The sequence below is a fragment of the Ceratina calcarata genome, unplaced genomic scaffold (genome assembly GCF_001652005.2).
Source record: "Ceratina calcarata isolate Rehan_Ccalc_2016 unplaced genomic scaffold, ASM165200v1 scaffold121, whole genome shotgun sequence".
NCBI lineage: Eukaryota > Metazoa > Arthropoda > Insecta > Hymenoptera > Apidae > Ceratina > Ceratina calcarata.
In genome coordinates, this window is record NW_017133085.1 from 174610 (window position 1) to 198147 (window position 23538).

The window sequence follows — 23538 nt, forward strand, 5'->3', positions numbered from 1 at the left end:
CTTCTATACTTTTTAGCACGTAGCTATTTATTATTAACATTATTCTTCCGACGTCTGATTTCTTTTTAATTATAAGAAATGCGTTTTTCTAAGGTACATAAATTTTTGGGATTGACTGTATAGCCAATACATCCTTAATTTCTAAATAGTACGATGTGCTACAACTATGCAGTCAGGCACACTCGAGAAACGAATGCCGCGAGTCGTAATCTGTATGCCTACGATAAAGTGATAGGCGCTATTTTTGCGGGAGCATTGCTTCCTAGACCGTTTCCTGGGGGATCTAGACATTGTTCAGTGAAATATCACTCAAGATAAGTGTGACGCTAGAAAGTGATATCGCGGCGCATTGAAAGAACAAACTAGGGCGCACGAGAGAGTTTATTTCCGCGAAATTTATCTTTCGCTTCCTTCACTATTTCCTATAGCTAGCTAGCATTTATCAGTCGACGGAAATAAAAAGTAAACTTGAAAAAGATTGAACATTTCATGCAGTCAGGAAATCAAAAGGCTACGTCGATGATTATTTAACGAGGCTGAAATATATGTGAGAGAATTTGTTTCCAAAGAATTTCAGCGCAACGAGATTGGCAACGCTTTTCAGCGCTGATGTAGCTAGCAAAAGGTATCGACTAACTTCCCGCTTCCAGTCAATTTCGTACGTGATGCGTGAAAAAGACTTGGAAGCGCGCGAAGTTCTAGCGCGAGTTTCCACCCACCGGGACGTCGGCGGCGATGCCTTTTCACCGGCTCATTCTCAAAGTGTACGGGGCTGGAAAATTTCTTATAGTCACGCTTCGCGTCCTACCACGTCTGACGTCTCCAACCAGTTTCGCCTCCACGGTAAAATTTCGCGAAATTATGCAGCCCGCTCAACCTTCACGGGCCCCTTCGCAAAGGGAGGGAAAACTTTCCCTTAGAGGAGTTCCCCCGAAACAAAATGCTCGTTATGAGAAAAGATGGTTGCTTTAGAATTATCTGATGTCTGAGCATTGTACTGGATTAAATATTGGACACAGTTCACGCGTACAAGTGTTCGAGTTCTGTGTCTGATCGTGAATCTCGATTCCACGTAAACTAAATTCTCTCGTAATAAAAAGGAAGATTGATGCATAAGATATTTCTTGTCGTGCAACCTGTTTTCTTCTTCCAACACAGAAGACACGTTCCTGTATCCTCAAATTTCACATAACCAACCAAATTTTCATGTCTCATCTATTCGCAAACATTCTCCAATAAAAGATACTTTATGCAAGATTCGAACCGCCGAAATTCGTTCAATTTTCTTACCGCAACTTTCCAGTCTTTGTCTCGCGATTACAGAAAGGCAAGGTGCACACCGTGGAAACGAAAAGAGTTGCAAAACGAAGCGAACGACGTCACACGCTCATAATTTGCCCTGTATCCATAGAGGTGAGCCAGAAAACATATGTGTGTGCGCGTGTTTGTGGATGAGAATGTAGCGACCACGATTGGTGGGACAGGATGAGACACGACCATAAAACCTTATCAACGTTCATCATCGCCGGTTCAACGGTTTGAACCGCTCGTCACCCAACGCTCGTTAAACGCTCTACGAGTCGCGACGACGACGGTGCACCCCGTGGCCCCGTGGTCACGTCGAGACACTAACAACGAAAAAAACAGGCAGGAAAGGACGAAAAGAGGTCCGTGACCCTGGCTGGGTCGTAAGTTTGCCGAAACGGTCGCGCATCAGTCGCCATGCCCGTGAACCAAAGACCCCAGGGCCCAGACACATTGGGAATTCGCTTGAGCGAAGATCTTTCGACGCAACTAAAAAATTTTCGTTCGACTTTAGAAACACCAATTTCGTCCAGAGACGAGAATTTAGAGAAAATATTGATAAATTATAGTGCAGAAATCTTTGTAGCAACAGCATTGTCGTTCAGTTGTCGATGATCGCAATATTCCGAAATTGTAAAGATTCAAACGTCGAAAAGAGGTTCACATCTGTAATCTTTTTCAACCAGTTTCTTTTTGCGTGATGCACGATAATTTTTATTATCTGCACCATCGCTTCCGAAGCGTACCAAAGATCCGTAAGTTAGACAGAAGAGCGAGGTCCTGACCAAGGTTGCCTCCAGCGCGGGTCGCCGAACGTTTCGCGTGTCAATATTTGAGGGATCGTTTAGGACGTCTGGCGTCTCGACGCGCGGGTTTCCAGGACGTGAAGGTACTTGCCCCGGCGTGCTCGGTCTGATTCACCAGGACGCCGGCGACAACGTCCTGGAACGAGGCATCGGGCCGGCAATTTGTGAGGGTCGTTTACTTCCGTCTCTCAAGGAGGAACGCTCGGCATTCCGGTCGATCAAAGGCGAGAAAGCAGCCAGCAGCAGCGGACTTTTCTTCCTTTCGGCGGTGGCCAGAGATTTCCCTGAAGAGGTTTTGAAAGACGGCCTTCGTGACTCCGCGCGAGCCAACTGTTGGCGCTTGCCAGAGATATCGTATATGCCGGCCATGGCTCGTTCTCGAAGCTGAGCAGAGTGAGAAAGAGAGAGGGAGAGAGAGAGAGAGAGAGAAGAAGAGAGAAGGGCCGGCTATGCGCTGTATATACGGCAGGATCGCGGCATATTATCCCGATGCCCGAGGCGGCGTCCCTCTTTTCCCTTCTCTTTTTGCCTCTCCTCTTCTAGCGCGAAAAGGACTCCGACAGGTAGCGAGGCCCTCGGTCTTCCCCGGTTACAGTCCGTCGAAGTGATATAGTCCGGTCATAAACCAATCCTCTCATGACAAAATCAAATGACGTTGCAAAATCCAAATAATAGGTAAAATACCGCACGGTTTCAGCAATAAAAATATTTTTTCCATCTTATTAATAGCGATATAATCGGATAGCTTGCTGATTTTACGGCCTTACTATTTCTACCAAAGATCGTAAGTTCTGACACGACGTCAGACTCGATCACGACATCCTTTCCCATCAAGGTACAATTTATATTTTACCGTTCGAGACGGAATAAAAATCAGCTTGCTGCAATGGGAAACGAGTAGATGGCTGAAAATAGAATTCCCTATTAAGCACATCGCTCGCGCAATAGTGATAGAATAAAGTTCGAAGGTTAAAATTGACTCGATTGATCTCTGACGCGAACAGGTATTAAGTACAAATGAAGATTCGTTTCGGTGATGTTCTTACAATACTAGTTGTGGAAAATAAGTACAAGCATTCAAGGTACATTAAATTCAGTCCTTTGTTCGTAGACAATTAGTCGCGTAAAAAAAAAAATATCAGTCATGATACTCCGGACTGTGAGACGAAATGGCAGAATAATAGAACTCGTATTCTATGATTTGCATTTTGTATTTAACGAAACCTACTGTATCAGTGAATTGCAAGAACGATTTAACGAGAATTCCTAACTAAAAAAAATGAAGTTATCGGTGACGCACATCGCGCTTTACGTAAATCCTTCCAATGTTAAATTTACATTCCGCCGGCGTACTGTAATACAAACAGCGGTACGTGTTAGTCATTCGACCGCCGGAAAGCTAAGCGATCGACGCGTCACAAAAATCGTCGCTGGGTCCAATCCACGGGGGGCGATTCCGCGTTCGTTCACCGGCCGCTAAAAATTACAGCGTTGCCCGTAACCGTTCGAATCGATGTCGGGCGTCGCGACCGAAAATCCATTCAAATTGCCCGTCGCGTCGTGTCGAAGCTGCGACGGGTGTCGCCCATGAAGCTTGGACGTTTGTCGGGATGAATCAGCTCTGATTCACCAACGTAACAAGGGTGTACACACATCGAACAATGCGTGGGTAAAAACGAATATGAAAATTAATTGAGGGTATCTTCTGTTAATGAATCTTTCAAAAGAAATTACTTGGGTCATACAAAAAAGTTTAGTTGGACTAAAGAAAAATCCTATTACTTGTTTGAAATGAAATGACAAACATTCTGATATATGATGATGAGTATCAGAAAATTTGTAAGAACCCTAAATTGGGATTGTTTTTTGAAGAATGCTTGACAACATTTGGATTTCTTAGAAAGACGACGCGACTCTTTGGTTGGTCTAAACGCACCTTTATAGTGCAACGAATCGCCGTGACACGGCTCTCGTCCGGACGACACCGACGGCAGGTGCACCGAGATCGGAGGAGCGGTTGCATCGTTTCGCGGGCTTCCTCCTCCTCTTTGAATGGTGGCGACCATTCGGCGATCATAAGCGAGAGAGGCCTCCGGCGAGCCGAAGCGTGTGCAAGGGAGTCGGCGTCCTCCTGTCCGTAGCGTGCCTGGCCACACAGACCCGACACAAGCCGGTTGCATGTGCACCAGAGCTCGTCCAGAGTGCATTCGTGTGCGCACAGCGCACTTAGGCCGCCGCCGGTGCAGTGGACGCATTGCATTGTGAAGTAGCGAACGAACGAACAAGCAAAACCGGGGGTGAGGGAGGAAAGAAAGCTGACGGTGGCGGCGGAGAAGGAGGTGGAGAAGGCGGGGGTCGGTGCAGCGCATGCAGTGGAGCAGACAAAAAACGATGAGCTACGGTGGGGGCCAGACGGGGGGCAAAAACACGCGACGGGCCCCAAACCCAGACCCCTCCTGCGCCGCAACCGACTCCCTTGCTACGTACACGCGATGCGCATCGTCCGCGTTTGTATACGTGTGCATGGCCGCCAGCCTCTCGTGCATGCACCGCGATAGAAGCCGACCCACGGGGGTGTCGAATATGCTGGCCCGCTAGAACCTCCGCGCAGAACGTCGGCGCGATTTTAGTTTCTCGGTCCACGATCAATTTTTTAGTATAGGTAGTTAATCGTGTTCCAAATTTATTTTTAAAACGATGGAGAAATTCTTGTTTCCCACGTTATAATGTCATAAAATGTGTCTAGTATTACAACCGTGTCTTCATGTCTATATGTCTGATTGGCACGCTTGCTGTCTGATATTAACGCGTTAATGACACGGACCTGGAAAGTTACGGTTGAGCATAAATCGGCCTTAATTCGCCGTCATTCCATTACGCAATCTCTCGTCACACGGTTCCGGATTTACGACTGCGTTGTGCAGGTGGACAACGCGTTGTCGTAATCAAGACGCGCGTGCAGGTGCGACCTTTGATACTCTTTTTTTACTCCCGTCGCCCATTCCCGTTCCACTACCATGGCTCGATCCCCGTCGCGTCAGTCGATGCTACAAAACGGCAGACAGAAAATATATGGCAATTAACCGGTGTTGTAATCCGTAAATACAAGCTCTGACCAAACTCGATAGTCGCGTCGCGCCACGCCGATAAATGACGGGAAGTTCCGCGATTTTTGCATTTCAACCGTGACGAATGTCGCGCGGCTAGATGGCAAATTCGCGAACAGCGAACTGATCGATGTGTAATCGCTAACAAATACCCGATGCTTGATTTCTTCAAAGCGAAGTTGGAACTGGAAATTACAAATTAACGGTTTTAGCCAGAAATTGAATAAAAAGTTGTAATATCTTGGTGAACGCGTAATGATACTTGTAGCTGAATAAATATGATAATAGTTAATAAAAGATTTTCTTATTACGTACGCATAGACGAGGCCAAAGATTATCATTATGAATTTTCACGAGCAGAGATCAGTCGCGAATCGGGTTACAAAAGTTCGGGTGCGACGGGTAATTCGAAACTTTTAAAAGGTTACTTCGAAACTGGTCGGAAAACCAATTAAAATGCAAATAACGCCTTCGGGACGGGAACGCGGGAACCCATCGTGTCCGTCCACCGGACACAGCGCGTATGTATTCTTGAAAAAAATACTCAAACGAAACACACGGTTGTCAAACCATTCGCGCCATAAATCATGGCCAATCCCATCGCGTGGCAATTTATATTTTCACCGGCCACGCGAACCCGTGTGCACACATTCTATCAAGCGGTTTGCGCGCGACGTAAACTTCTGATCGGGCGAGAGTTCGCCAGCAAGGCGAACAATTACTGTTAATTTATCATAACGCGGCCGTATAATGACGACGATGTTCGACAGAGCCGCGAGTCTCGCGCAACACGCGAACTTTCGGGGAAACAGAAATTAATTTTCCCCGTGCCACCTCCTCGGCTCGTGACGGGCTTCTTTATAAATTATTAAAACTTTCGCGCCAGACTTCTCGGCGCGCGGGATACATCCACCTTTGTCGGCCCTCTCATGAATATGTACCCGCGAGACGCGAGGGCCCTGTAACCGGGTGTCGGCAGTTTTTCTTTCCGAGTAGACGCCAACTTTGTTAATCCGTGATCCGGAAACCGTTTTGCATTTTGATATCGCGATGGGCAAACAGATACTTGCTCCCTGTAATGATGAAACGGTAAAAAGGGGAAAGAACCGACCGTGAGGTAGGCTCTTACGGGCTGACTGGTAATCCTTCAACGTTAATTTCATGAAATGCCTGCCTTCGGGGGATTTAGATCCCGGCCAACTGATGCAGAAGATATTGTAGGAAGACGAGCGAAAAAACGGGATGATAAGGGTGCCGGTGAATATAGTTACTTTCAATACACAGCTGTGCTTCTGAGTATACGTGATTACATACGCGTTCATGAAATTGTAAAAAATATCACTCTGAATATCATTATTTTGCTCGACCTCCTATTATTGATAAACACTGAATTAGAAATTCCTTAACTGTCAACATGCAATATTAAAATGAATCATTTAACTAAATTTACCATACTGTGAATAACTATACTTAACCAAAATATTCTGCGGGCGCTATTTCCATCTATTTGGACATAAAAAGTTTGCCAGATAATTACCACTAATGGATAATAGTACACAATACGAGGTCTCGAAACTTCGCCTGGCAATGAGTTTTTAACATGCATCGCGAATTATATGTAAAGCTAAACCAGACATCGCGCTTGTGAAAAGGAAAAGCTTGTACATGCGGGTCGTCGACTGATGTCATCGACAGATGGTCCCGCATATACGGGTCATATAAGACATCGAAACGTTTTCACTCGCGGCTGCACAATATCGATCTGAAGTGTTTAAGTTACGTGGAACGTCGTGGGGAAATCTTGTTCCCAGGCCATTTTTCCAGCAAGGGGTAGGGACTGTGTCGTGAAAGTCCAAGCGAATTTAAAAACGAACACTCGAAACAAGCTTGTGCAAACGAAATTGCATTATGCACCCCCGATGCGGTTTGACAATTTGAAAGCAGAAGAGATATTTTTCGCATGTAGGAAAGGAAACCGTAAAGTATCGTCATAACGGTGTCCAGGGTGAGCGTACAACAGACGTAGACGGCAGACAGAAAGAATATTAGACATCCTGCGGAGGGTTCGAGGCTAACTGAAAGGGACCGATCCGGTGGCGCGCATCTTTTCGATATTTTTCTTCGATTTTTCCCGACAGAATCGGTAAGAAGGGTCCGTGGACGGATCGGAGCGGAGGAGCATGGGACGAAATCCGGTTTCCATTTCAACTCGATTCGCCTCTGCCCTTCTCGTTCGGCTGGCCGGGTCAAACACGTGTCTAACCCGCTCATAGGCGTGGAAACTTCACGGGCCTTCGAACGTTGCGAACACGGATAGGTGGCTCTCCCCGAGGGATTCCGTGAAACAAGAAACCGGCTACGCGTTCAAACTTTCCCTCAGATTTTTATTTTCCCGTTTGATCAAAGGAGAATCGGGGACTAATTCTGAAAAGACGGCGGGACGGTGGGAACATACAGGGTTCGTGAACGTAAAAATCGCGATGTGACGCGACGATGCTAATTAAAGTCGTCACGTCGGGCAGACGATGTTATCGCTCAAAAGCTGTTCTGCTTTCTAATTGTAAGCCGGCCTCTGGAAACGAGGTCGAACAGGCGTCACTCTGCACCCGCGCCGTAGCTTCAACCGCGCTCGGTTCTTTTTTATTTATGAATCGGCAGGAAGTCGTTTTAGTTTAGATCGTTAGATTATTCATACGACTGATCGGAGTTCATGTGTAACGTATGCAGACGGAATTTTACAAACTACGAAGACAATCGTCTCACTGTTAAGTAAATTTACATTGATAATTACGAACGTATACAAAGAGATACTCTCTGGTCCATCCAATTACTCTAGATAACTAGAATCCAAGAAAAGCGTCATCGACACAATTCCAAAGACTAACACGACCCAGTAGGCAACCCCTTCCTGAACCGTGCTCGGCGGAGCTTCATTTGCGAGATCAGAGCGCAATTTTTAACGCGGAATGGTCGTTGACGTTCCGGATGTCGTCGCGGCGGAGCGCGGCGTGGCGCACGTATCCGTGCATTCATTTGACTACGTGACGGTGCAGAAAGGAGAAAGGGGGCCTCCGCGTTCTTATCTTCGCCTTTCTCGCGCTTTGCCGCTCCGTTCCGCGCCGCTTTTCCTATCTGGGTCACAGGACAAAGAGCACGCCCGGAGCTAGGCTCCTACTCGACTAGAGACGCGTAAGAGAGCGGGATCGTACTCCCGGGAAAAAGCGAGAGAGGAGACCGGGTCGAGTACCGGGAAAGAAAGACGCGATTCTTGGTAACAGAGCGAGATCTTCCCTGCGACTTTCGCTACGGTTTCTTTTTCACCGGGAGCGCGGCAAAAAACGCGCTCGCAAGGCTCGAGAAAATCAACGCAGGTATTTATGGAAATAGAATGAGAATAAATTATCCTGAGATGGAGTAAACCGCGCTCATTGTTCTAAGAGCGCAGTGTTTTGGATTCTAGCTAAAGAATTAGTGTTGAAATTTTTATCCGAGTTTCCACTTACGAGAGTTACAGTCGAGAAATTTTTGATACGAAATTGTCTTCTCCGATGGGATCAATTCGACGTGGCAGTTAAAATGCAGACCATTAAATGTATAACTATGTCTCATTGTCTACTGTAATAAAAGAAGCAACTGCTCGTAGAACAGAGAGTCTACTTACTCGCTGATGATCAAGCCCTTAAACCATGTAATAGTCAAACTGCCATCAACCCTAGCATCTCGTAAACCCAATCACCTGCTGGAAGAACCACTATGATATCGTGCGATTAAAGTTTCACGGACTGACTTAAAACGACCCTTGGCTTCGAAGCACCTGTAACCATGGGATCGAATAAGAAATTATCAAAAGTCTTTCAAGTCTAAAAGCTCGGTTGTCTCGTCTCGGACAATCAGGAACGTGTCATCTCGACACGGGAGGGGCCGCGGTTCCTCAAAAACCATCACGTTCGCGAGATAACCACGAGATATAGCTCGACTCGGGCACGCAGGAACGCGGACTTGGGCCGAAATACCAGCGCGCACATCCTATCGTGGCCCATAAACGCGAGCCTCGCCGACAATGCCCGGGCGCACTTAGCGTGCTATCGCCACTTGTCCTACCCCGGTGCTCGGAACGCTGACAAAGACGGGATGAAATTACGATCGACCCTAAAACGCGGATCAGCCAGTTGCAGTAAAGATGACAGGGTCGAGATAATGCTCGACCGTGCCTCACGGCCCGCGGTAGTATTACGCCTCTGGCCTTGTCTGGTGCGCCAACTTACTTAAAGCCAAATGGGCGTAAACGCATTTTTCTCGACGGGCTGAATCACCTCGTGACCAGAAATGATGACAACGATGATACGCGCGGGGCATCGCGGTGATCGTAATTTACAAAAATCACAATTTTCTGTTATTACCTTACATTTCGCAATCCAAGGTTCGCGAAACGAGCGGACAGGTTTATTGCCGAGACGTGAAAATTCCCGAGCGGAGTCGTCCGAACGGACGTGTAATGACGAGACTTGAGGTAGAACTCTTGCTCGGTGAGTTTGCCCGATATAACTAGCGTTTGAATTAAGTTTTACTGCGATGTGGAAGACGTAATATAAAGTGTAGATCGCCCGATATAGACGGGGAGTAATTCAACGATTGTTTTATCTCGTCCATTTGTCTCTACTCTTGCACGATTCGCGAAATGAACGTGAATTGCTTCGGATTGTAATCTATATTTCTTGTAAATGCGTAATCTCGGCGCCGACATCTGGGAAACGTATAGTATACCTAAAGGCAGAACAACTACGGGTAGCACGACAATCTCACATTCTCAAAACATTTCAGTCCAGATATATTCGAAGCATCGACATTAAGATTGCCGGTGTGTAAAATCGGATTTCAAAGAGGAATTTCATTTGAAACGCACGGAGAATTTCATGGGAAGAATTTTTCGATGACCAAAGAGATCAAAGCCTCTGCCATTTCTTATGGTTAATTGACGCCCGATCCCGTTAAACGGGCGAGACGAGGAGGAACTTGAAAAGCGGAGAAAATAGAAGGCGAGGAACGGAGGTGCCTGTACGCGTCGTTGATTTCGAGGTTAACCTTTCGGCCCACGGACCGTTCGACTGGTGCACCAGACCTAACGGACCAAGGACGACTTTCCGTCTCGCTTGCCACCGATGGAATTCGTGGATTTCAACGGCGCGTGGGCCGGCGGTCGCGTTAACCACGCGGAACCCGCCGCCGTTCCGTGAGAAACGCGGTGAAAAACGGATCTGGTCGTTCCATTCTGAGTACTTGCATACTAGCAGGTCGCTTGAAATATTTACCATGAAAAGGACATTTCTTTAATATCATAGAAAACTAAAAGTTTGATTAAATCCCGACTTTCTGTAATCGTAAGAGAGGCTTGGCTCGAAAATCGCAAGAAGAAACCAATCACCAGCAAAGAGGAACAGAATCGTCCCTAGTCAGACGAGCGGAGTCGTGACACGGAGTTCCTGTTCGGGGAAGGAATCGTGTCGAGGTTCCGTCGTTTCCTCGTTAATACGGTCCCAACGGGGGACGATGACGAGGGAGCACGACGACGAGATGAGGTAGCGGGCCAAGAGGGAGCAGAGCTGCGACCAGAGGTAAGTAAGATGAAAACCGTGGTAGCTGTATGTCGTTTGCGCGATCCGAGGGGGACGAACGGAACACACGTCGCATAGAGAGGCTGGACGAGCCGTACTCTTTTCTCTCTCTCTCTCTCTCTTCTATTGTCCCGGTTGCACGGTGCGCTCCTCGTTAGGGGATCCTTAACGATCGCTCTTCACCGAGAACGGCTCGTGGTTGTCGTCGAAATCGTCGTATCGTCGATCTTAACGAGACTCCTAGTTTATCTGGTACAGAGAGACCAAGCTGGCAAGACCCGAGGTACGAGCATACAGCGGAGCGCCTCGTTTCATCATGGCAAACGGAACGCGGAGCTTGCTGCAGCTCTCGTGCCTTCTGTCCAGCGGCGTAACGCGACACGCCGCTTCGTCGTCGTCCGATGATAAACGCGGCGAGAGTTCCGGTGCGATTGATACGACTCCGCGTTAAATAACGAACAGCGTGTATATTCGTATCTCGAGACCGGCGATCCCGGAGTCTTTTATGCATGCTATATGCCGTTTCAAGCCCGATACGACTTCTGATAATCCGACCTGTGGCACACTCCTGATGGGAATCGCGCGTCCGTCGGCATCCAACTTCCCAGATACATTTTCTCTTCAAGTCCCTCTCTGCCCCTCCGGGGAGAACGCTTTTTTATGCCAGGTTTTATTACGCGATATGCGTGAGATAATAAGCAACGAGTCTTGGCGGGGTAGATGTTCCTGATACATCTGGGATTGAGGGAATTAGATAGGTACACCTATATAAGTTGAGTAGATTGATCTGCGAGTCTTGTTAATCTTATTACGTCTGTCGAGAATGGTGTTTTCAAGTGAAGAGGCAAGTGTTGATAAGATGGTATGTACTACTTACAGGATTATCCGAGTGATTATCATTTAGACGTGGTAATTACGCTTGTAGTAGTCAGTCAGCTATTGTGGTAGTTACCAAATAAAATCCTCACCTCCCAGTGAAAGAAAACGTACTCCACAATGAATGTATACAATTTTTCCACCTTCTAACCATTCGTTCGAGGCTTTAATTAAAAAAAACGGACTGTCCTGCGAACGAACAATGGTCGCTCGAGGAACGAGATCTCCTTCGCGAGAGAGAAAGAAGGTAGAGGATCGTTCCGCGGTTTAAAAATAAGCTTCGCGCGGACAATGCGAGCCGCATTCTGCAACGTAATTATCTATTTATTAAGTGCGTCACCAGTGTTCGACGAGGCGCGGAGAACAAAGAGAAGGAAACGAGACGGAGGTAACAATGGGCCCGATAAGTATCTCGGTGCAACCGAGCGTGCAGAATGCACCGTGGATCACCGCGTGACCCGTCGCCGGTGGTTGCTGTCATTTCGTCGGCGTACGTCATTCTCCGCGTTCTCCGTGGCGAAACGACGCGACGCCGCCGAGCCGAGGCTGAGAGATCGATGAGAGTGTAAGATTCATCGAGTTCTCGATCGAGATATCGAGCAGAACCAGATGATGCTTCCTCTCCGTGAAGCTAGTCCCTTGTGCGCGTCGGCGGAATGTCGGAATGAGAACGCGGCTTGTTCGTTGTTAGTCACACTGAATATCCTTCACTGTGTCAATTTCAAAATCTCTGTGACAATACTCTCTTTTGATTATGCAAAGATGATTCCATAAAATTTCTCATTACCACTTATAATTAATACCATGTTCGCAGATGATACATGATGTTTTGCACATTGTAATAATTTGATACAGCTCGAGAGAGTATATGTCACTCAATTACAATTCTCCAAGTGTCGGTGCCGAGATTTTATTACCCACGCTCGACATCTGGTGGGTTCCATAGGCGCATCATTTTATTACAGACCAGTTTCCTAAACTTATTTAATATTGCACACGTTAGACGGTTCTCCTTCTGTTTCGAGGCAAATCAGGTGTATGGAATCGCAGAAGTTTCCGCGAGTACCTCGCGGAATCTTGTTTTCGGGAAATATCAAATTGAGATTCTTGGACAGACGTCCGGTAAGGGTTGTCCGACTACGAACTTCGTAAGTTCCTTACACGCTTAGTCGTTCAAAGATACCAGTCTCTACACTATTTATTTATAAATTTTGTTTGAAATACTTAATAATCAATTTTGTTCAAGTCCGTAATTATTTTTACTCCAATCTAAACGTATAATATTACAAATCACGAATCTGCCAATCATCTCCTAATACTTGGAGAAGAAGCTCGTTCGTTAGAAACGAGAGGTAGAAAAAATATGTACAAAGAATTGCAGTAAAGGGTAGAACAATGCAATTCAACTCACTCGAGGAAGCGCGATTCAAGTCACAGGGGAGGACTGTCAGGACTTTGGTTTGCGAGCTGCAGGGAACGATTCGAGGGATGGTCCATCGGGAGAGGACGAGTCATAAGAAAAATTCAACGCCCACGCGTTCGACGCAAGTGTGGGTAGAGACGTATCTAAGTGTGCATGTACAAGGAAACAGATGAGTCGTTTGCGAAAAAACGAACAGAAGAGATTGTGTCAGATAGAACGGACGGGGTAGATGAAGAGCAAAAGGAAGGTGAAGCAGAAGTAGAGAAGAGAAGACGAGGAGGTGGTACCAGGTTGCGAGGATCGAAGCTGGCCAAGGCCAGAACGTCGTGGAACCGAGCCGGATTATTTTTAGCGCTTCCTACTATTGTACGAAGCACAAGTCTGTCAAGTGTCTAGGCGGCCGCCTCAACGAAACGGTCCACCGTTATATACTCCCGCCCCGAGACTCCCTATTGTCTGCTCCGAAAGCTAATTTCTACTTTATACCCACCACGAGTCGACGCGCGTGCGTTTGCAATCGGTGAAGCTTCATTAAACAAAAATTTTTCGAGTACAGTCATTTATACAAATAAGATTATAAAGACGAATTTCATAAATGATTTTAGAAAAATTATGAAACACCCAAACCGTGGAGCTTTCTCTTCTAACCGTTCCAATGACCTGCATTTCAAGAACAGTAAGTAGCTTAAATCGTCTTACAGTCGTCTGCATACGTTCGGCTCTCACTTCGAGCGTACAAGCGCGGATGGACGAAAGAGGTTTCATCTATTCAGCTGAGAGGCACGGATTCATCCGTACATGGTACCGCACGGTCGCGATTAGACTATTTACTCGGGAACCTCTCTCCTCGTGACGAAGAGCCTTTTCTGCAACTAGGCTAAGGCCATACGTCGCCGATGCGTCCTGGAATCCGGCGTATCTTTAGAAAAGACATTCCTCTTCTTCTTCCACGTGTATACACGTATGCCGATTGTGTTTCATTTAACAAGCTGCTCTCCATCGATCGTGTTTCAATTCACGCGCGCCGTGACGCCGCAGCCTCACCGCCTTCCTAATCAATCTACTCGCTCAACTTCTCGTACGTTTTCCACGAGTTCCTCTGACCCGGAGCAAATGAGGCTTACAAGAGTTAGCCAGACACGCGTCTCTACATATTTATGAGCCGATGTCTCGATCGGATCTATGTAATTGGCAGATACTTCCTGACGTAACGCTAGGGCTCATCGCGGAACTTTTTATTCGAACAACGACGCGACGACTACTTTGTGCTATTTCACGATCAGATTCAAAGGAGATTTCATTATAAAAATCAATTGCCACGTCTTACAGCTCGTTCCTCCTTTTTCTGAAGTAGCAATTTAACAGATAATAACGTTTATAACCGGTGCACCACGAGCGCAGTAAAAAGATTCTCACATTTCCAAGAGATTCGCAACAACTCGGCTAAGTATGTATGTACATAGGTATATGTATGCGCGTGCATACGCAGCTTGTTACAAAACGCAACGCAAGAGACACGACAACGTGAAACACGGCCTATTCTCCTGAATACTCGCAGCGTGCACGCGGAAATTACGCCGCGGACCCGGTTGAAGGACAATGAGGATTTAATTGAAGGTACTTCCTCTAATGAGAGACGGATTCAAAAGTGCATCGTCGTGCTCTCGTCTGGTGCACGGGCACCAAGTAGCAGTTGTCGACCGGCGCATCAGCACCGGCGCGTGCAATTGCGAGCAACGTTGTTACAATGACGACGCGTTAAGAGCACGACGAAGAGAGAACGCAAGAGCCTGTAGAAGAGGTACAGAGACAGAGAGAGAAAAAAGCGAAGCCAGACACGAGGACGCGTGTTACGAGCTCCTTCGTGCCAAGAAGAGCTAGCGTGTCGTCATGACGACAGAGAGTTCGTGTTTGTTTGAGAATGCAAATGCAATCGTGCATTACGTAACAGCCGACGTGCCACCGCGACAAAGCGTAATAACACGCCGCGCCACTGACGGAGGCCCAATGACCCGGTTCCAACAGCGCGCCGCTCGTTCGTACGAAAACACACGCCGAATTCAATTTCCAAAATCAATAGGGGCGGCGGCGTGAGAACACCCGCGGCCCTACCGCCTCCGAACAAAAACACCCACGGCTCGAGCGACGAGAGGAAACACGGCCGATGATGTATTGGATCGAGGCCGCGGCACTCGAACCTTGTTTCGACAACCCCACCGATACGGTGGAAAAGAGGATGATTAAAGTTGATTTTAGGGAGCGTGGCCACCTGTCCCCGTATCCGAGTATTCTTGTTGTTCGACGGTATTGTTGGAATTTAATCCTATTGTCGCGATATTCAATGTACATGGTGAATACAAGAAGAATAAAAATACTCCGTTTAAGATAAATATCAGTAAACTTTCGAAGTATTACTCCCACGCGATTTGGCCAATTGAGCCAACTTAAAATCCTGCCTCCGACCCAATGCCTACGCGTCGAGAATTCCTTCTTCTAGAAATGGACGGGCCGCTTCGAGCAAACGGTACCATTCATAAAATGCGTTACGTAAAATTCGCGAATGGTCAGGTACCGCGAAATTAATCGCAATTTCCGGGAACATCTCGAGTCACCGTGGGGAAATGAGCGGCACCGTGACATGTCGCGTCGCTATGACGCCGAGGCCCACGCATGCAACGTTATCATATTAAGTGTTACGTGTCAACCCGTTGTTAAGGAGCGCGTCCTTGGTCGCGAGCCTGGGTATTGTCATACTAGAACAGTTTTACGTAAGGCATACAAGGGCAAACTACTTTCCTCCGTGTCGACGGAGTTCAGAAATGCAACCAAGTCGAAGGCAATTATTTTGTAACGGGTCGAGCGAGGTTTTTGGAGTCCATGCCTCCTTGACGAGCGAGCGTGATGTAACAGTTCAGAGATTAAGCTTCGGCAAAGTTGAAGTGTTTGTGCAATGACACTACTGTTTGCTAAAACGCGATGAAGTGCCAACTAATCTGCACATTTGCAGTACGTTACATAAGCTGATATTTTTCTGCAGTGAGAATGTAGACAGGTTTTAACATAACGAAGCTCGTGTACATGAAATTACGAGTGGTCCTCGGGTACAATTTCGTTGCTGCACCGGTGGCAGATGCCTGTGCAATATGCATCGAAACCGTTCGCGAGTACGTTCACCTCACAAGGCCAATTGCACTGCATTACATCGACGTTCACGTCCCTCTCGCCACCGCGCCCCCCTTTCAACTTCTTCGCAGGCATTCAATTCTAAACGCCTCGCGAATAATATCTCTCGTGTAGCTACTCGTGAATGGTCGTCACGAAACGGCCACGTGGTGGACCAAACAATGTGAAAATGCCAGAACGATTTCGGTCGCTCACGTTCCTGCACGTGTTCCTTGCCAATCACGTTTGTATTCCTTTATATAGCAATAAAGGAAAACTACCTAGGAAAAAGATACTGATGAACCGACTCAACTAATTATTGACAAAATGATATCGCGAGGCATAATCGCGCGGTGCGAATATCAACAAACTGTCCTCCATCGTTTCTCAACGCTATTACTCATCACGAGCACTAGCATAAGTATATTTACATAAGTCTAGACAGAACTTGTGCAACGCTTCCTAAGGCCACATCTCAGGCAGCGCGACGCGTCGCGGAATTTCATCATCGCGAGAGCTCCAAGCCGTGAGTAACGTTCCACGCCGGAAAACAGGAATGAAAAAATGGCAACAATTAGACGGTGGAATCTACGCGATGTACTGAATCACCAATTTTCGCAATGTATGCACATTTTATAAATGCCCAGTGAGTATTCGTACAAAAGAAACCGCAACGCTTCCGTGAGATCAAAGGCGTTCGATTCCCGCGTATCCTACCGACTCGCAAAGCGAGAAAATCATTCCCGAGTAATTACTCGCAGTACAAATGAATTTTAATTAAAAACGTGTGGTACTCAACAAAGTATAACGTCGAAGAGTTGAAAAGTAGTCGACTAGTTTCCCAACGGAAGAATTGCGAAACGGATCGTCTAAATTCGACATCGACTCGTAAAACTATTTACTCCTTAAAAGGAACAAGGATATTGTAGCACGTAACAATGCGCGTTTCCTTAATGGGAGGAAGATGAGAAATTAAAAGGTCCGTAGAACATTCTGAAAGGTTACTGTAGGGGCTGTCTGTAACGCTTATGATTCTCTATTGTGTTGCAACACCGAGCGATACATCCGGCTTCGAACTGGGAATAATCAACCAGTCGCGATCCACGTTACAGAATTTAATACGTAATCAGCTATGAAAGATTGTAGTATAATTATTATAAAAGAATAGATCTTATTCCAAGTAACCACGTACGAAGGGTGGAATCATTCTCAACGTGCAATCCTCTCCTACGCGTCTCCATTATAAAAGGTAAGCAGCTAGCATTTAAGAATTTAGCTGCATAGATCCATTCATAAGCATGTTCAGTACCAACGCAGAGATATTAATTCGTACGACAAATGTGCATCAGAGCTCGTAACCTTCTCGGAGATCTAGGGAATAGAACCTTCGAAGAAACACTTCTCAAAGGAATATGACACGTTTCTCTGTTAGTTTTCTACCGCATTCTCGAAGTACATCCGTGTGCAATAGGGACGGGTATGCCGCGCATGCAGAGAGTGCAAAGGGACGCGAGGCGTCCGCGCGGCAGGAACGTGGTTAGCTGTAAATTATTTCAATGCACCTAAAGCGTCGAATGTACCGAGAGTATTATTTACGACTACGCTTGGTTCCCTAGGTGCAGCCTAGGCCAAGCCTCGGATAGGCCAGGATACGATTACATCACGGCATAAACAGTCGGTAATAGTGGCTCAAGGTCTGCTACGCGCGTGTACGCCGCCGCCACCGCACTACTCGCTCTCCCGTTCTACAATGCATGAGCCCGCGAATTTCCTCTCTCCGCGCGCGTGTGCACGCGTGCACTCGATGACCGCACGGCCGCGACTGCAGGTTTGCGAAACCACCGCGCCCGGGGATTGTTTGGAAAACGATTCCCTGTTTCTTCTACAACAGCGTTGGGTAACCGGTGAAACTCGTGCTCGTGGAAAATGCGTTTCTTTGATACTGTGAGTGTAAGGCGAACCTCAACGAATTACAATCTCTCTCACACAATGTTTTTTAATTTTTGAAACGTACAATTTGTGGTAAAATATGAATTGTTCCAAGCAAGAAGAAACAGAACAATAATTTTTCTAACTACAAGATTTTTAGGTATAATACTCCGTTATAGATATTGGTTATTCTATATAATATTAGAGATTCCAATCTTCGAGATACCTATTAAATATTCAATACGGAATTTCTCCAGCGGAGGAGACCATCATCGAAGCGAAGGAAATTGAAAACCACCGACGGGAAACTTGCGCAAAATTCAACGACGCTATCGAGAGAACGTTCGAGCACCTTTTACGATCCCCATGATTCGCGATAGTCCTTATCTTCAAAGCCGGCGTTCATTCGAATGCATGTTGCGACCGGCAGTCATTCCACGTCCATAGAATAGCGATATCGCCACCTAACGCTGATTAATACGTCATTGACGTCGTTCCCGGATCGTCGACGTAACGAGGTCATAGATGATTCGGTCTAAATAGGAGCGACGAGAACGAGAACGAGCCGCTTCCCTCGCTCATCTCGTCGAATTCAACGATGTCGTTGAAAAAAGTTCTTACGGAGGATACGATGATGTCAATCTTCAGAGAAAATGAGCGCGATTCATAACTCGAATGAACATACATATTCGTTTATCCACTCGGCAAGGTGTTCGAGAATATATCGCGCGAGTGTAATCGAGCCAAACGCGGGCGAGTGCGACGTCCTCTTTGCGGCAATGCGCATTTATTAATAGCTATACGCAACTACGAGAATCACAACTAATGGCCGAGGCTGGATATTCAACCGGCCTCGCCTAGAATCCTAGAAAAATCCGTGGAACGAGTTTTCTCGGCCGCTCGAGACTAGCCGCCCGTCTACCGTCCTAGACGTTCGAAACCTCTCTCTCTTCTCGTCGCTCCATTCCTGCATAATCAGGACGCATTCGTCCCCGACCGCACGGCGACGTGTATTCCCCACGCTTCGTAAGCTCTCTTTATCTCTGCTTTGCTTTTTACTCAATTTTCCCTTCGTGAAAAGAGTTCGATGGAGGCAGGACATGACGTGGAATATTGAACAGGTCGAAAGCGTTTTCGCAGGAGCTGAAAGAATTCTTGGTGCTTCGATGACTAGATTACCAATTCAAATTGTAAATAAGCTTGTTCGCCAATTACAAAGCGAGATTTTTTCCTGCTAAGAAATATCGTCGAGCGAATCGAAAGTACGTGCGTACATACATTCGCGATTCTCTGAAAACCACTGCAGCAGAGATAACAAGGTACAGCTCTGAAACGACGAACCATAAAACAGCATCGCTTCGATTGACGGAGTAAAATCTTCGAATCCCCGAAGAATTTTATGTAACCTCGGAATCGATCGACGGAAGCTTTCGAGGAGGAACGATCTTGAGCCTGAAAACCGCAACCAGCTTCTTATTTGCAAATCGGCCATTAAGACCGGGATGCGGCAGACGATCGATACCCATTTACGTGCATAAACCGCGCGGCTCCGTGAAATCGCGTCGACTCGTAAAATCGTCAGCCGTCTTGATTTTCGAGTCGGTCTTTTCGAGGGATCAAGCCAATGACGGCCAAGGCGGGACGAAGATTGCGCTCGTGGACGACCCGCTGCGAGTATCGTGAAGCGGAGCCGCACCTGCACGCTTCGTGCACCGCACGCCGATTATAAATTATATTCGCGACTGGCCGCATCGCGGACGCATCGAGATATCGCACGTGCGTATTTACTCGCGTGCGATAGTCACGCGTGAATGCTACCGTGGAGCTCGATACGAGAAATATTGTCGACCACTTATACGTTTCAATAACCGTGAAATGTTTGATTTATATTGCTATGCTGCGTTTTCGTTTTGCACAACAAAGTTAAGATGAATGTGTCGCGATAGGCAGTGATCAAAATGTTCCGTCGAATGGTATAGAAAACTCGCGTGATATCGATAGAAGTGAACCTTCCAGTACGAAGTTAAATTGCAAACTGAAAAGGAACGCGATGCAACGAGCAGCGTCATTTTACGAGCGACCCTCATTATGCAATCTCATAAAATCTTTACGGCCTCCATGAAAACGAAACGAAAAAAAAAAAAAGATGAAGGAGAAGGTGCTCCGATCTCCCGAGCCGTACACGCACACGTTAAATCACGCTTCCTGGTAAAACCGGGCAATTAAAAGCAGCGGCAGATGTTGCTCGGCAACCAGTCAGTCCCGTACTTGCCATTGAAGCACGTAATACAGAATTGCAGAAAAGGATAATTGGCACACGGTCGAAGCCGCGATTTACGACACACGGACTGCTGCCCTTTTTTGCCAATTTTTAAACGCTCTTGTTTATATTTCAATCCCGTTCCTGTCCAATGCAAGATAATGTAAGTAAATTATCAAACGCGATATCTTATATAACTTTGTGCGAGAATTATGCACTTTTTCTATCTGATTTATGGAACACAAAATGCATACAATTTTTTTACATTTTTTTCATTACTTTATACCATTAGTTATTGCTCCTGCACCAATTAAAAGTGGATCTTACCTCGTAATTAGAGAAATCGCAGTTCACCGACGTTGATAATAGTCTGGCAGTGCATTTAGATCGAAATTTCGGGTGGCCTCGATTGTAACGCTTACGCGTGGTATCAAAATAACGAAGTGACACCGCGTCGCGGTCGTATATCGGTCGTTGATCCCGATCGTGCGAATAATGCACGATTTTCATTCGGCGCGGACCTTGCGTGCGCGATTTCCACGGCTCGCAGACGACCTTCTGACGCAACCCGTTCAGAACTTAGGAGTCTGTGTTGAGATCGCGTGCATCCTGACGTTGACGTTACCACATACGGTCTTTGCAATAGTCGTTAAAACTACACATCTATTTTCTTGAAACACTCTGAATTGCGCATACGTAATAAGCTCTCATAGGTCTGTCGTTAAATTTTATAAAAAGCAAAATCAAACTCCTGAATACAACTTTGATAAAAAAATAAAAATGATAATAGTCTGGCCTCGAGATACACAAGATGGAAAAATGAAAGGAAAAGAGGAAGATCGAAATGAAAAAAGAGTACGTGAACAACACCTTGACGTCGCTATCGGCTGTTACCGACGTAACGTCGAGTATTTTTTTGTCTAGTCGCTGTCTGCTAGTGGCTTCGTGGCACTTATCGATAAAGAGACACGCTATTAGTGTCGGCTGGTGCTATCTACGCCGCATCGTTACGGCACACACGCGGTCGTATATTTTATTCATTCGTCATCGTCTGCGACGTTTTTATTCCCACGCCCGAGACGCGGCGTTATATCATGTCTGAAATGGATTTTCTAACGTTGCGATTTCTCTCTTCCGTTTTCACCATGTGAAAACGTCGGCTGATAAAATGAATTCAAACGGGAATACTGCGTTGTATAAATCGCGCGATACACGTTCAAGTAAAAATTAGTCTCAAATAGAAAAATCTAAATAAGACCTTTGGAATGAAAATGATGCATAATAATTTTTATTTTAAAATTTAAGTAGTCGACGCTCAAGATTTACGAATTATTATGAAATTGTTTAGATTCTCTTCTCGTTATCAATTAATGAACTAGGTCACAGGTATCTAATTAATATCGATCGAAAGGGAGCATCGCGACGACCTGACAACGAAAGACGCGCACTCGCGACCATTTGAATTTCATTTTATGGCATTGTGATCACCGCCGCTGCCGGCTTGTTTATCCGTTTGCGCGCCCTTTTAAAAATAGGCGTTCATTCAAGGATCCCGGCCAGACGCTGGCCAGACATTCGACGCATTGTATACAGACGGGCATTTTGCCGGGTGCATTCTCGCCACGCCTGTGTCTTTACCGCCACGCCAATGTACACAAACGTCTTCGAAACGGAAACAGAAACGAGGTACACGCAATAGAGTTAATGTCGATGTTGGACAAACGCATCTCGATAATTAGGGTCAGGCCCAAAGGTTTACGGACCTTTGAAAACTTAGTTATGCAGTGTGACGTATTTACTCAATCCTGTGTACGTACGAGAATGTTAACGGTGCTTATTATTTTGGGCATCGTGACAAATCTTCATAATCTCTTGAATAATTTAAATCAATATCTGTTATATCAGTCCGATATCAAAATTGAAATAATTCACATCGAAGGAATGACGATATAAATTGATGGTATGCACCATGGGTCACGAAGTAAATTGAATTTTTCCATAACTCTAATAACACGGTTGTTCCTCATAATTGGCCGAACTTCTACCCTGTTCCTCTGTTCCCCAAGCGACCATCGCAATTGGAGCCGTTAACTAATTTAGCTAGCGTTACATTTTCCACATTCCCCCGACGATCGTTTGGCTGTAGCGACGTGCTCGTGACAGTGGCTGATAGCCCGACCCCAGAGCCCAGCCAAGAATTCGATTGCACCTTTGGATCATCCGCACGTCCGACGACGAATCGCGCAGCAGACGTAACCGTATTTAACAACAGAGGGGGTGCGTATGGAGTCGTAATAGAGAAACGAAATTACCCTCCCGTCACACGTGTTCGAAATTCCAAAGATGGAGAAGTTCCGCCTACGGTAATTAAAACCGACTCCGTTTTCCATCGGGATAGCATTACAATAGAAATTGCCGCGCCAAGTTGTAACGAAGTATTAAATTGTCTGCTCCTCGTTGGAAATTCTCGAAGTTAGAGAAATTTCCTCCGAAGTAAAACTAGAAACTAGCTCCGTTTTCAAACGGTGTCATTTTTCACTTTCTAATCTTAAGCCTCTCCAAAACGTGTACAATCGTTGTACGACTTTACATAAGTCGTGCAGCCTCGGAATTGAGTGTCTCAAGAGGTATCGATACTTAAGGATGTATTGGCTATACAGTCAATCCCAAAAGTTTATGCACTTTAGAAACGCATTTTTTAAAAAGAAATCAGACGTCGGAAGAACACTGCTAATAATAAACAACAACAAAAAATTTTCGATTTTTCCAAGATTTTTCCAAGGGGTACCCCTTCAATTTCTTCCAAATTTTTGTTTTTGGCCAATAACTCCCAAACCGTTGGACATACGGAAAAATTGCATCAGATCTTTCTTGTAGAGGACGACGAGATCTACAATTTCTGTATAAAAGTTCTTCGCTAGCATTAATAGTTTACGAGTAATTTGCAAAAAACCGTTTTTTCGTTTTTCGTCAATAACTCGTAAACTATTAATGCTAGCGAAGTACTTTTATACAGAAATTATAGATCTCGTCGTCCTCTACAAGAAAGGTCTTATGC

General features: G+C 46.1%; 1 protein-coding gene and 1 long non-coding RNA gene across 2 annotated transcripts in view; one reads left to right on the forward strand and one right to left on the reverse strand.

The window, feature by feature from the left end:
* The window catches only part of LOC108626315 (uncharacterized), a 109975-nt gene that overhangs the window by 71169 nt on the left and 15268 nt on the right, over positions 1-23538 (reverse strand). The window lies entirely within an intron of this gene.
* The window catches only part of LOC113464554 (uncharacterized), a 5314-nt gene continuing 2182 nt past the window's right edge, over positions 20407-23538 (forward strand). Inside the window, exon 1 of the long non-coding RNA XR_003389400.1 lies at positions 20407-22843. This is a non-coding gene — a long non-coding RNA (uncharacterized LOC113464554). The remainder of the gene's footprint in view (positions 22844-23538) is intronic.